Genomic DNA, 14,599 nt, shown 5'->3' on the forward strand with positions numbered 1-14,599 from the left:
TAATTGCTCCCACAGTTGATTTCTTCAAACCAAGCTGCTTACCTATTGCAGATTCAGTCTTCCCAGCCTGGTGCAGGTCTACAATTTTGTTTCTGGTGTCCTTTGACAGCTCTTCGGTCTTGCCCATAGTGGAGTTTGGAGTGTGACTGTTTGAGGTTGTGGACAGGTGTCTTTTATACTGATAACAAGTTCAAACAGGTGCCATTAATACAGGTAACGAGTGGAGGACAGAGGAGCCTCTTAAAGTAGAAGTTACAGGTCTGTGAGAGCCAGAAATCTTGCTTGTTTTGTAGGTGACCAAATACTTATTTTCCACCATAATTTGCAAATAAATTCATAAAAAATCCTACAATGTGATTTTCTGGATTTTTTTTCTCTCATTTTGTCTGTCATAGTTGAAGTGTACCTATGATGAAAAGTACAGGCCTCTCTCATCTTTTTAAGTGGGAGAAATTGCACAATTGGTGGCTGACTAAATACTTTTTTGCCCCACTGTACCTATTTGAAGGTTTGTGTTGAATTTTAAATTGGGTTTTTAGGGCAGTGCTAGTGATCTTAGAAGTAAACAGCGGCTTTGAGAATGATGATCGCATGCAATGATGACGAAAAAAATGACTAGGCATCCCCCTTTACCCCCGTCACTGTCCATGTCTTGTTTTTAAAGGATGATGAAGTGCTACACCTGGTGGAGAGAGACTATAAGACCGAAATAGTAGCTTTAAGAGTGCTGTACGTTATGACATGACACGTCTCGATGTAACGGAGGGTCAGTTTTTTCAACTTTTCTCCAATACTATAGAGCCATTACCATGTCGACCAACGCTTGAATAGAAACCTAGTTCACACCCCAGATTTTGACGTCAACACAGTCGCTAGTTTTCTTTGTAGCCTCGTTTGAATGTTGCGGTTGTGCACATTTGTACGGAATGGGGTGAGTTTACGTTATCTAGCCAATCTGTGTATGGACCCAATCATTTGGTATACATATTAGTTCAGAACCTAGCTATGAGCCTCAGCTATCATAGCCAGTTGTATCAACTTCAAAACAGTCTGAATGACATTAATGAAGCCTATGGATTGAGTAGAATATAATCTAACTTTGTGCCAAGGATGCAAGTTGTATATACATGTAGTTATTACCATGCATGAGATCCCCACATTGTAGCCTGTACATTGAATATATTCACTGATCATGTACTCTACCTTGGCAAATAAAGGTGCAGTTCAGGTATGAATGTCTTTGAGATTATTTTTCAGTCATATCCAATATCAGGAGTATCACATTCTAGTCTTTGTATGATGCTGTGTGTTATGTGGCGATGCGGTGTATGTATTACAATTACACACTTCAGCAGTGTTTACCAATCCTGGTCCTGGGATGTCAATGGTTACACATTGTAACTAATAGCCTAGAAATAGGATTTAACTAATTAAAGGCGGATTTGTAATTCAAATATACATAAATATATATATTTTAAACAGTACCCTACACTTCCTATACATCATGTAAATACTCTAAAACCGGTTCATCTCCATATCAAATGCCCTTCATCTGCATTGATCTGATAACAGGATAGGTGTAGTACTTCATTAAATGACACTTAATTTCAACCAGTAGAGAATATGAAACGCTTTATTGAAGGAAGTTAATTATCCAAATGTTATAAATACAAGCATTATAAATACAAGTTCAACCTGTACTTCCATGCACATCTGTTGTGCATTATACAACAGTGGAGGAAAGAGGGGGCAGTTAGAGAGGTGTAAAAGACAAAGGGAAAGTGTCTGCAGAGCACTTTATGCTGAAAAACATGAACGGACAAACAATGCAGAGTAGTTACAGAAATAATGAGGTGTCGTACTATTCTCCATGGTTGGCCCTCTTGCCTATTCTCCATGGTTGGCCCTCTTGCCTATTCTTTGAAGGTGGAAGGAGCCACAGTTATACACCCGAGCCTGCTTACTGCACAACACAATCCGTCAATCAGATTTATACATGAGTGTGTGGGTTATAGGGTGTCTAATTGTTGTACATTTTTTCAATATGGGTGATTTAAAATAGCCTGTTTTTGTTTTTGTACAGACGTCAAACCCTTACCTGATAAGTAGAAAGGGAGAGAAACTGGGATTTTAATAACTGCAGTTGACATAGCCAAGTAAATGGAAGAATATTAATTTTGCAATGTGAATGGCTCTTAAAAGAGCCTTTGGTTGTGCATAGTGTAGTCTATGGTGTTGCCAGGGAACAGCAACCTCGTCTAAGAAGTAGGAGGTGCAGATCTCCCGCACATGGATTGCCTCTCTTGCTGGTTGTTGGACCCCATCTTTGAAACATCCTGCAGAACAGCAGACTTCTCCTCTGACACACAGCGGAAGCTGCAGATCCCCTCCTGGTCCTTGTGTCTATCCTCATGAAGTTATGCAGAACACAGGTAGCCTTCACACACCTGAATTCCTCCAGGAGGCAGTCCCAGATGGCCCTGGTCACCCAACCTTGCACAGTAACTGTAAGCAATCATTTTGAAGGAATCGCCAGTTACAAGGTATCTAGGAATATGGAAGACAAATTTAATTATTAGACTATTACATCACCAGGTCATTGTGGATTACTAAAGTATAATATCCCTGATAACAAATCATGATAACATTGGATTGATAGATGCATGGGCACACATATGTGCATGTCTAGCATGTGACAATAACAGGATCATATCAAGGATAGCATCACAAATGAATACATAAATACCAGTAGAATATTGAGTTCAAAAAGTGTGATAGGTGGTGCAGGTACAGTGGGGGGAAAAAAGTATTTAGTCAGCCACCAATTGTGCAAGTTCTCCCACTTAAAAAGATGAGAGGCCTGTAATTTTCATCATAGGTACACTTCAATTATGACAGACAAAATGAGAAGAAAAAAAATCCAGGAAATCACATTGTAGGATTTTTAATGAATTTATTGGCCATGTATCGTGAGATTTTGAGTGAAAACCTCCTTCCATCTGCAATGGCATTGAAGATGAAACGTGGCTGTGTCTTTCAACATGACAATGATCCCAAACACACCGCCCGGGCAATGAAGGAGTGGCTTCGTAAGAAGCATTTCAAGGTCCTGGAGTGGCCTAGCCAGTCTCCAGATCTCAACCCCATAGAAAATCTTTGGAGGGAGTTGAAAGTCTGTGTTGCCCAGCAACAGCCCCAAAACATCACTGCTCTAGAGGAGATCTGCATGGAGGAATGGGCCAAAATACCAACAACAGTGTGTGAAAACCTTGTGAAGACTTACAGAAAACGTTTGACCTCTGTCATTGCCAACAAAGGGTATATAACAAAGTATTGAGATAAACTTTTGTTATTGACCAAATACTTATTTTCCACCATAATTTGCAAATTAATTAATCAAAAATCCTACAATGTGATTTTCTGGATTTTTTTTTCTCATTTTGTCTGTCATAGTTGAAGTGTACCTATGACGAAAATTACAGGCCTCTCTCTCATCTTTTTAAGTGTGAGAACTTGCACAATTGGTGGCTGACTAAATACTTTTTTGCCCCACTGTATGTGTGTCTGTTGGCAGTGTATTCCAGATATAGGAAGCTCTCGCAGAGAAAGCAGATTGACTAAACGTGCTTTTCCTTAAGGGAATGGTACAATCACCTCTCATATTACTAGTTTATCTAGAGTGTCCTGCGTTGCATTGATTTTGAAATGCAACGCAGGGGGATGGTTTAACAAAAGCGCATTTGCGAAAAAAGCACAATCGTTACACGACTGTACCTAACCATAAACACCAATACCTTTCTTAAAATCAATACACAGAAGTATATATTTTTAAACCTGCATATTTAGCTAAAAGAAATACAGGTTAGCAGGCAATATTAACCAGGTGAAATTGTGTCACTTCTCTTGCGTTCACTGCACGCAGAGTCAGGGTATATGCAAAAGTCTGGGCAGCCTGGCTCGTTGCCAACTAATTCCCCAGAATTCTACGTAATTATGACATAACATTGAAGGTTGTGCAATGTAACATAAATATTTAGACTTATGGATGCCACCCGTTAGATAAAATACGGAACAGTTCCGTATTTCACTGAAATAATAAATGTTTTGTTTTCGAAATGATACTTTCCGGATTCGACCATATTAATGACCAAAGGCTCGTATTTGTGTGTGTTATTATGTTGTAGTTAATTCTATGATTTGATATTTGATAGAGCAGTCTGACTGAGCGGTGGTAGGCACCAGCAGGCTCGTAAGCATTCATTCAAACAGCACTTTCGTGCGTTTTGCCAGCAGCTCTTCAAGCATTGAGCTGTTTATGACTTCAAGCCTATCAACTACCGAGATTAGGCTGGTGTAACCAATGTGAAATGGCTAGCTAGTTAGCGGGTGCGCGCTAATAGTATTTCAAATGTCACTCGCTCTGAGACTTGTAGTACTTGTTCCCCTTGCTCTGCATGGGTAGCGCTGCTTTGAGGGTGGCTGTTGTCGATGTGTTTCTGGTTCGAGCCCAGGTAGGGGCGAGGAGAGGGATGGAAGCTATACTGTTACACTGGCAATACTAAAGTGCCTATAAAGAACATCCAATAGTCAAAGGTATATGAAATACAAATGGTATAGAGAGAAATAGTCCTATAAATACTATAACTACAACCTAAAACCACTTACCTTGGTATATTGAAGTCTCATGTTAAAAGGAACCACCAGCTTTCATATGTTCTCATGTTCTGAGCAAGGAACTTAAACGTTAGCTTTTTCACATGGCACATATTGCACTTTTACTTTCTTCTCCAACACTTTGTTTTTGCATTATTTAAACCAAATTGAACATGTTTCATTATTTATTTGAGGCTAAATGGATTTTTATTGATGTATTATATTAAGTGTTCATTCAGTATTGTTGTAATTGTCATTATTACAAATAAATAAATCAAATGTAAAAAAAAGGATTAAAAAAAGAAAGGCTTTTTTTTGGTCCTCCAATACTTGGTATCGACGTTGAAAAATCATAATCGGTCGACCTCTAATTGGGATGCGTGGATCTATCCTAGGCTGTATCCCAAATGGCACCCTTTTCCATTTATAGTGCACTACTTTTGCCTAGACCCCTATAGGCCTGAATCAAAAGTAGTGCACTATAAAGTGATTGGAAATAGGGTGCCATTTGGGACACATCTCTATTGAATCTCTTGTCAGATCAGTGCTAGTTCCCTCTGTCACCTTGGCGGTGATGGCGAGTTGAGCCCTGTTGCGTTGCCGTATGGCCTGGTTCTGCAGCTCGCTGACAGCCCACAGTGATGTCAACAGGTTCTACACATAGAGATCTAACTCACGATACACGTCCCTCTTTGTACAGTTCACAGATGTCCTACACAAACAGAGGGTAGATAGTGATGACAACACTAAGGCATCTAGTTCTTTGCTAACACATAGGGCATAATGACAGAATATACTGCAGAAGAGATGTGGAGGGTGATATGTGTATGTGTGTGTGTGTGTGTGTTGAGGCATTAGGTAGGTAGATGATGTCACCTTGACAAACCTCCTGAGCTCTGCGCCCATCTGGTCCATGTTTATCTCCCTCCACTTGGTCATTGTCCAGACCTCCACACTGCACTGCATAGATAAATATACACAAATGAATGAATGGGGGGCCTTAATGGGACCGTTTTGAAGTTACCAGGGACACACTGGTGTTATCCTGAAGAGAGAGGAGAGGGCTTCCACAGCTCTGGGGTTATATTATGGTGTTATCCTAAAGAGAGAGGAGAGGGCTTCCACAGCTCTGGGGTTATATTATGGTGTTATCCTGAAGAGAGGGCTTCCATAGCTCTGTGGTTATATTATGGTGTTATCCTAAAGAGAGAGGAGAGGGCTTCCACAGCTCTGGGGTTATATTATGGTGTTATCCTGAAGAGAGAGGAGAGGGCTTCCACAGCTCTGGGGTTATATTATGGTGTTATCCTAAAGAGAGAGGAGAGGGCTTCCACAGCTCTGTTGTTATATTATGGTGTTATCCTAAAGAGAGAGGAGCGCTTCCACAGCTCTGTGGTTGTATTATGGTGTTATCCTAAAGAGAGAGGAGAGGGCTTCCACAGCTCTGTTGTTATATTATGGTGTTATCCTGAAGAGAGAGGAGAGGGCTTCCACAGCTCTGGGGTTATATTATGGTGTTATCCTGAAGAGAGAGGAGAGGGCTTCCACAGCTCTGTTGTTATATTATGGTGTTATCCTGAAGAGAGAGGGCTTCCACAGCTCTGGGGTTATATTATGGTGTTATTCTAAAGAGAGAGGAGGGCTTCCACAGCTCTGGGGTTATATTATGGTGTTATCCTGAAGAGAGGGCTTCCACAGCTCTGTTGTTATATTATGGTGTTATCCTGAAGAGAGAGGAGAGGGCTTCCACAGCTCTGGGGTTATATTATGGTGTTATTCTAAAGAGAGAGGAGGGCTTCCACAGCTCTGTTGTTATATTATGGTGTTATCCTGAAGAGAGAGGAGAGGGCTTCCACAGCTCTGGGGTTATATTATGGTGTTATCCTGAAGAGAGAGGAGAGGGCTTCCACAGCTCTGTTGTTATATTATGGTGTTATCCTAAAGAGAGAGGAGAGGGCTTCCACAGCTCTGTGGTTGTATTATGGTGTTATCCTAAAGAGAGAGGAGAGGGCTTCCACAGCTCTGGGGTTATATTATGGTGTTATCCTGAAGAGAGGGCTTCCATAGCTCTGTGGTTATATTATGGTGTTATCCTAAAGAGAGAGGAGAGGGCTTCCACAGCTCTGTTGTTATATTATGGTGTTATCCTAAAGAGAGAGGAGAGGGCTTCCACAGCTCTGTGGTTGTATTATGGTGTTATCCTAAAGAGAGAGGAGAGGGCTTCCACAGCTCTGGGGTTATATTATGGTGTTATCCTGAAGAGAGGGCTTCTATAGCTCTGTGGTTATATTATGGTGTTATCCTAAAGAGAGAGGAGAGGGCTTCCACAGCTCTGGGGTTATATTATGGTGTTATCCTGAAGAGAGAGGAGAGGGCTTCCACAGCTCTGGGGTTATATTATGGTGTTATCCTAAAGAGAGAGGAGAGGGCTTCCACAGCTCTGGGGTTATATTATGGTGTTATCCTGAAGAGAGGGCTTCCATAGCTCTGTGGTTATATTATGGTGTTATCCTAAAGAGAGAGGAGAGGGCTTCCACAGCTCTGGGGTTATATTATGGTGTTATCCTGAAGAGAGAGGAGAGGGCTTCCACAGCTCTGGGGTTATATTATGGTGTTATCCTAAAGAGAGAGGAGAGAGCTTCCACAGCTCTGTGGTTGTATTATGGTGTTATCCTAAAGAGGGAGGAGAGGGCTTCAACAGCTCTGGGGTTATATTATGGTATTATCCTGAAGAGAGAGGAGAGGGCTTCCACAGCTCTGGGGTTATATTATGGTGTTATCCTAAAGAGAGAGGAGAGGGCTTCCACAGCTCTGGGGTTATATTATGGTGTTATCCTGAAGAGAGAGGAGAGGGCTTCCACAGCTCTGGGGTTATATTATGGTATTATCCTAAAGAGATGGGAGAGGGCTTCAACAGCTCTGTTGTTATATTATGGTGTTATCCTGAAGAGAGGGCTTCCACAGCTCTGGGGTTATATTATGGTGTTATCCTAAAGAGAGAGGAGAGAGCTTCCACAGCTCTGTGGTTATATTATGGTGTTATCCTGAAGAGAGGGCTTCCACAGCTCTGGGGTTATATTATGGTGTTATCCTAAAGAGAGAGGAGAGGGCTTCCACAGCTCTGGGGTTATATTATGGTGTTATCCTGAAGAGAGAGGAGAGGGCTTCCACAGCTCTGGGGTTATATTATGGTGTTATCCTAAAGAGAGAGGAGAGGGCTTCCACAGCTCTGTTGTTATATTATGGTATTATCCTGAAGAGAGAGGAGAGGGCTTCCACAGCTCTGTTGTTATATTATGGTATTATCCTGAAGAGAGAGGAGAGGGCTTCCACAGCTCTGGGGTTATATTATGGTGTTATCCTGAAGAGAGAGGAGAGGGCTTCAACAGCTCTGTTGTTATATTATGGTGTTATCCTGAAGAGAGGGCTTCCACAGCTCTGGGGTTATATTATGGTGTTATCCTAAAGAGAGAGGAGAGGGCTTCCACAGCTCTGGGGTTATATTATGGTGTTATCCTGAAGAGAGAGGAGAGGGCTTTCACAGCTCTGTGGTTATATTATGGTGTTATCCTGAAGAGAGAGGAGAGGGCTTTCACAGCTCTGTGGTTATATTATGGTGTTATCCTAAAGAGAGAGGAGAGGGCTTCCACAGCTCTGGGGTTATATTATGGTGTTATCCTGAAGAGAGGGCTTCCATAGCTCTGTGGTTATATTATGGTGTTATCCTAAAGAGAGAGGAGAGGGCTTCAACAGCTCTGTTGTTATCCTACAGAGGAGAGGGCTTCCACAGGTCTGGGGTTATATTATGGTGTTATCCAGGTCAAACAGCCTGTCTGTCCCTGACCGCCAGCAGGTGTCCCATCCCCTCCACTAAGACACCACGATCGCCCTCAGACACAGCCTGCCTCAGCCCCTCGTCTTGGCCCGCACAAACTGCTCCAGCTCATCCAGACTGGGAGGGTAGGGGAACCATGGATGTAATGTTTAAACAGTAGATAGTGCTGACTAAATTAGAGGTCAAGTCTTAAACAGTAAATAGCCTCTGAAGTGTGTACAATGTTTTCTCCTGATCATAGCTCCACCAATAAACAATGTTTTTCTCCTGATCATAGCTCTACCAATAAACAATGTTTTTCTCCTGATCATAGCTCCACCAATAAACAACGTTATTCTCCTGATCATAGCTCCACCAATAAACAACGTTATTCTCCCGATCATAGCTCCACCAATAAACAATGTTATTCTCGCGATCATAGCTCCACCAATAAACAATGTTTTTCTCCTGATCATAGCTCCACCAATAAACAATGTTTTTCTCCCGATCAGAAATCCACCAAGAAGCAATGTAGTTTTTTTTGTTTGCTGTTGTGATGGAAATTATTTTGCTGCTGAACCCAACCCCTCCTGACAACACACACTTGGGAGGAGCACACATTGAATTCTGCTAGATAAATGAAAAGACGTTCTGTCAGAGGACCTGTCAGTGACGTATGTCATAAGATGTTCCTTGAACATCCAGCTCCGCTTCTTAATGATATTCGGAAGACTGATCTTGAATGACTTGATATCTACTCTGAACCATCCCCCAAACACTCTAACGTCCACCAGCTTCATAGTAGTCAATCTGGAAAATCAAGCAGAAACTGAATTAGAAATCACCTAATTTAGTGACAGATTTGAGTATTGCAGTCTTTTAAAATGTATACTAGGGTTGGAACATTCCTGTAGATCTCCCCAAATTCCCTGGTTTCCCAGAAATCCCTGTTGGAAAATTCCCAGAATAAACAGGAACACCGGGAATCATCCAAAACGGATTACTGAAAAGAAAACAGAATTTTGAATAAAGTTACTGGAATTTTGCAACCCTAGTCTCTGTAGAGCTTTACAATGTCCTAAAATGTAGTCAAATGTTCAAATTGGGAGACTGCTTGTGTAACAGTTTCTTCCGTCCCTCTCCTTCCCCCGAACCAGGGACCCTCTGCACACATCAACAACGGACACCCTCGAAGCAAAAGCCACAGCCCCAACTATTTCAAGGTCTCAGAGCAAGTGACATCACCAATTGAAACACTATTAGTGTGCACCCCGCTAACTAGCTAGCCATTTGACATTGGTTACACTCACCCCCCCTTTGATCTCCTCCTTTTCCGCAGTAACCAGTGATCGGGTCAACAGCATCAACGTAACAGTGTTGCTTCCCTCCCTCTCCTCGTCCCTACCTGGACTCGAACCAGGGACCCTCTGCACACATCAACAGTCACCGTTGAAGCACCATTACCCATTGCTCCACAAAAGCCACAGCCCTTGCAGAGGGCGAGCCATTTCACACCAGTTACACTTGCGAAGTGGATACACACAGTATATCCACAAACTTGTCTCACCTGCTCCTTGAACTTGTCAATAGTAGGTGGGTTGTCTGGAAACACGTCCTCTCCATAAGCCTCAACCTCCTCAGTGGTCAACACATGTCCATAGAGGCATTTTATTAGGATCCCCATTAAACATCTATCCAACCAAGCCATGACACCACCAGACCAGTAAACATCCATCTAACCAAGCCATGACACCACCAGACCAGTAAACATCTATCTAACCAAGCCATGACACCACCAGACCAGTAAACATCTATCTAACCAAGCCATGACACCACCAGACCAGTAAACATCTATCTAACCAAACCATGACACCACCAGACCAGTAAACATCTATCTAACCAAACCATGACACCACCAGACCAGTAAACATCTATCTAACCCAGCCAAGTCCTAACAGCTGAAATCTGATGATAGTTAGATACCTGATAGCTCTCCATGTCTAGGTGTTCTGCCACCCTCTTCACCCAGACTGACGTCTTAAAGCACATCCCCCACCAGGCCCTCCAGCAGCTCATACATGCCGTACCCAGCCTCTTTCTCCAGGGAGGGGATGAAGGGCACCACGGGCCTAGGAGGGGAGAGCACCATGTGGGACTCAAACAGAGGAGCCTGCTGCCTCCACCCTGGTCCTCCCCCAGCCATGTTCTCCACAAAGAAGTCCAGAGAGCGGATGTTGAAATATGGCATCTCATATGAGGGACACTGTACCTGCTGGGATATGCTGAGTATATGATATTTCCTGGAGGTCCAGAAGTTGAGCTCAGCACTGGGCCCTGGGTTCTGGGTTAAGACTCTTAAGAAGCAGCTCAGCACTAGTCCCTGGGTTCAGATCCATCAGAAGCAGCTCAGCACTGGGCTCTGGGTTCAGATCCATCCTAAGCAGCTCAGCACTAGGCCCTGGGTTCAGATCCATCCTAAGCAGCTCAGCACTAGGCCCTGGGTTCAGATCCATCAGAAGCAGCTCAGCACTAGGCCCTGGGTTCAGATCCATCAGAAGCAGCTCAGCACTAGGCCCTGGCTTCAAACACTTCAGAAGCAGCTCAGCAGAATCCTCCTTCAATGATCTTCTGGACCAGATGGGTCCAGCTGATCACCATAGACTCAATGGCATGGACCACTGTCCAGTCATGGCTATCATGCCTGATTCAGAAGATAAATGCCCTAAAATCACTCAGACATTGAATACTGTAGTAATGCAGCAGCTGCCCCAAATGGCACCAAGTTTTTCCATATATAGTGCACTACTTTGAACCAGTGAGCTATTAGGGAATAGGGTGCCATTTGGGATGTAGCCCGTATTAGGACCCCTTGGAGTGTGTCTTATGTTCTGATGTTCCTCTGAGAGCCCTCTATCCTGGCTGTAGCGGTTGGGATGGGGAGGACCGTTTTCCCAGAGAACTGTCCCCTAACCACGGACACCTTGTTCCTCATGTTCTCTGAATGACCAACTAGGTCTTGTGACATCAAATGCGGCCACGTGTGATGGTTCTTCTCGTTGGACAGTAGTGGCACACACACCTTGACAAAGTAGACCTTCTCGATCTGTTCATGTCTTTGGTCTTATGGATAAACACACATGTATTGTAGTCATTGACTACATCTTAATATGATGACTACATGTGGATATTTTGTCACCTTGACCAAATAGAGAAGGCAAAATCTCTCAATGTTTACTGGTCTTTGGTATAAACAAGCGGTGACAAATATTCCCTGTAATCTATCAATATAGGTCTAACCTTATTTCATGCTAGTTGTTTAATTATTTAACATAATTCAGGTCAGTATCATTTAGTGGACTGACTGACTGACTGTAATATGGATTGGGGACTGGGTCAAAACAACAACGCTTGATTACCTGTTCAACAGTGAATGACATCTGTGGAAGAAGAGGCTGGGAGACCAAGCCAAAAAGTTTCCTGCAGTTTTCAGCAATTATGGACACAGCTTTCTTCTTGAGAACATAACATTATTTGTCTTTAGAAGCAGGTAAGGCCTAAAGATTGATTTACAAAATAGTTAGAAATTACAGGCAATAGCCATGACAATGTTCCACTGTAAAAAAAACATAGTCAAGTAAAACTATTATTTACAGTCTCCTTGCTCATCGACCCAAAACAAAAATGTGTTTACAGCACTAATAACACATTCAAGTACTAAAGTGACTGAGTAACCTGCCAGCCTCACCTCGGGGAGCACCAGTCGACGGTAGAGTCAAAAACAATACCTTGCTTTTCGAAGACACCTTTCAGAACGGTCTGGCTTTCCTCGACTGTAACACACTTCTTCTCCCAGGTTTCCTGCCTCACTTCCAAAATCCGACAAAACGTTTGTTTTTATAAACTTTACTCTGTCATCCTCCTAAAAGGGGGGAATATTCTCCTCGACAGACATGTTTCATCCTGACAATTCCTTGTCACTAAAACTTCAAACTTGTGTCACTATATAGCGTTACTTCAATCCGCGGGAAAGTATGTAACAGTTTCTGACTATTTCACGAACTAATCATGATTGACGTGAGAGGTATGTATGTATGCTCTCCTGCGCAAGATTTTCCTTTGCTGTGCAGCGTCTCGTTTCCTTGCCGACGATTATACAGATGCTCAAACTTCCTTGTATCTTCAAAGAGAAAACCACTCCTGGAAAAACAAATCTTTCCAAATTGCTCAGTAGTTGTAGTTTTTTTCAAACCATATTCAGGGTTGGGGAGTAACGGATTACATGTAATATGTTACATGTAAGAGATTGCAAAAACGGCAACTGTAATCCGTTACATTGCCAGCAAAAATATTGTAATCAGATTACAGATACTTTTGAAAAACTAGATGATTACTTCGAGGATTACTTTTAAATTCAGAAAATATGTTTACGAATTTTTTTTTTTGACACCTCTGTTTTCTCAATGACATTCAAATCAGCATTGAAAAAAATCGCAAATTTAAGGTGGTTCCACTTGAGCGAGTCTGACCACAACTCAGAGACCACTGTGTTGACACACCAAATGTGTTTGATGGATCGCGGGAAAAGAGCAGCAATAGCATTTTATAGGCTACAGTCCAAGCTATGTCTTCCATTGGTGCGACTGCTGTCGGCATCCAAAGATTATACAATTTGAATAAACGCTTGGAGGTAAGGATGACAGCTGTGGTGTAGTCTACAGCGATATAGATTTCACTTATTGTTGATATCTACATAGCGCATTGATGTGAATCGCACTGCTGCTCTCTCATTTAGCTATTTGCGCCTTACGGATTGTGGTTGTTGTGGATGGCTGTTCACAAATCTAAATGTGTTTTTGAACCCAGTAATGGTTGAATTCAAGAAGTTTAAGCTGCCTATCAATCATTGTTTTGAAACCAGTGGACAGCCAGTGAAGAAATGCGCTCGTGCACATCTGCATAGTGCGGATCATATAAATAACAAAAGTGCGGCTTTTATCAGTGGGGGAAAAAGTACTCAATTGTCATACTTGAGTAAAAGTAAAGATACCTTAATAGAAAATGACTCAAGTAAAAGTGAAAGTCACCCAGTAAAATACTACTTGAGTAAAAGTCTAAAAGTATTTGGTTTTAAATATACTTAAGTATCAAAAGTAAAAAATATAAATCATTTCTTATTCCTTATATCAAGCCAACCAGACGGCACAATGTTCTTGTTTTTTATCATTATTTATGTATCGTCAAGGGCACACTCCAACACATCATTTACAAATAAAGCATTTGTCTTTAGTGAGTCCACCAGATCAGAGGCAGTGGGGGTGAACAGGGATGTTCTCCTGACTAGTCTGTGAATTGGACCATTTCCCTGTGCATTCAAAATGTAATGAGTACTTTTGGGTGTCAGGGAAAATGTATGGAGTAAAAAGTACATCATTTTCTTTAGGAATGTAGTGGAGTAAAAGTCAAAGTTGTCAAAAATATAAATAGTAAAGTACAGACACACAAAAAAAACTACTTAAGTAAAAATACTTTAAGGTACTACATAAGTACTTTACACCACTGGCTTATATTGCTCAATCTAATTCATGCTGATAAGATACATCCATAGGCCTAATGCACACATGCTCAAACTTACACACTTTTGATAGACTTAATGGGGCCATCTGTAGTTGCTACATACATTTTTGGACTTATAAATTATATATATATATATATATATATTCATGTAAAGATATAATTTAATTGTATTATTATATGTAGTAGAAAGCGATGGGTTAGAAAAGGCCTACATAACCAACCCATAAAGTAAAATGTAACATCCATATATGGCCAGCTATGTAAACTTTAACATTTATTTATCCTGCAATAGATCATTCAATTGGTAACATACATTTGTGTCTTCTTCTAATGCCTCTTAAGGGGAAAGTAATCTAAAAGTAACTGAATGTAATCAGATTACGTTACTGAGTTTGGGTAATCCAAACGTTACGTTACTAATTACAATTTTGGAAAGGTACAGTAATTAGTAACTGTAACAGATTACATTTAGAAAGTAACCCTGACAATATTTTATAATAATTACTAGTTGACTACAGAAAGAGCATGGCAAATGTAGGTAGTGGAATAACCTAAATT

At 41.6% G+C, this 14,599-nt stretch overlaps 1 long non-coding RNA gene across 1 annotated transcript; it reads right to left on the minus strand.

The window, feature by feature from the left end:
- Positions 1 to 1,619: 1,619 nt before the first annotated feature.
- LOC116359232 (uncharacterized) lies at positions 1,620 to 12,787 on the minus strand. Its single transcript, XR_004206613.1, has 3 exons — positions 12,213 to 12,787; positions 5,530 to 5,613; positions 1,620 to 2,547 (listed from the first exon to the last, which is right to left on the minus strand). It is a non-coding gene; the product is annotated as an uncharacterized LOC116359232 (long non-coding RNA).
- Between the last annotated feature and the right edge of the window lie 1,812 nt (positions 12,788 to 14,599).

Source organism: Oncorhynchus kisutch, unplaced genomic scaffold, assembly GCF_002021735.2.
Source record: "Oncorhynchus kisutch isolate 150728-3 unplaced genomic scaffold, Okis_V2 Okis02a-Okis13b_hom, whole genome shotgun sequence".
In the NCBI taxonomy this organism is placed as follows: Eukaryota; Metazoa; Chordata; class Actinopteri; order Salmoniformes; family Salmonidae; genus Oncorhynchus; species Oncorhynchus kisutch.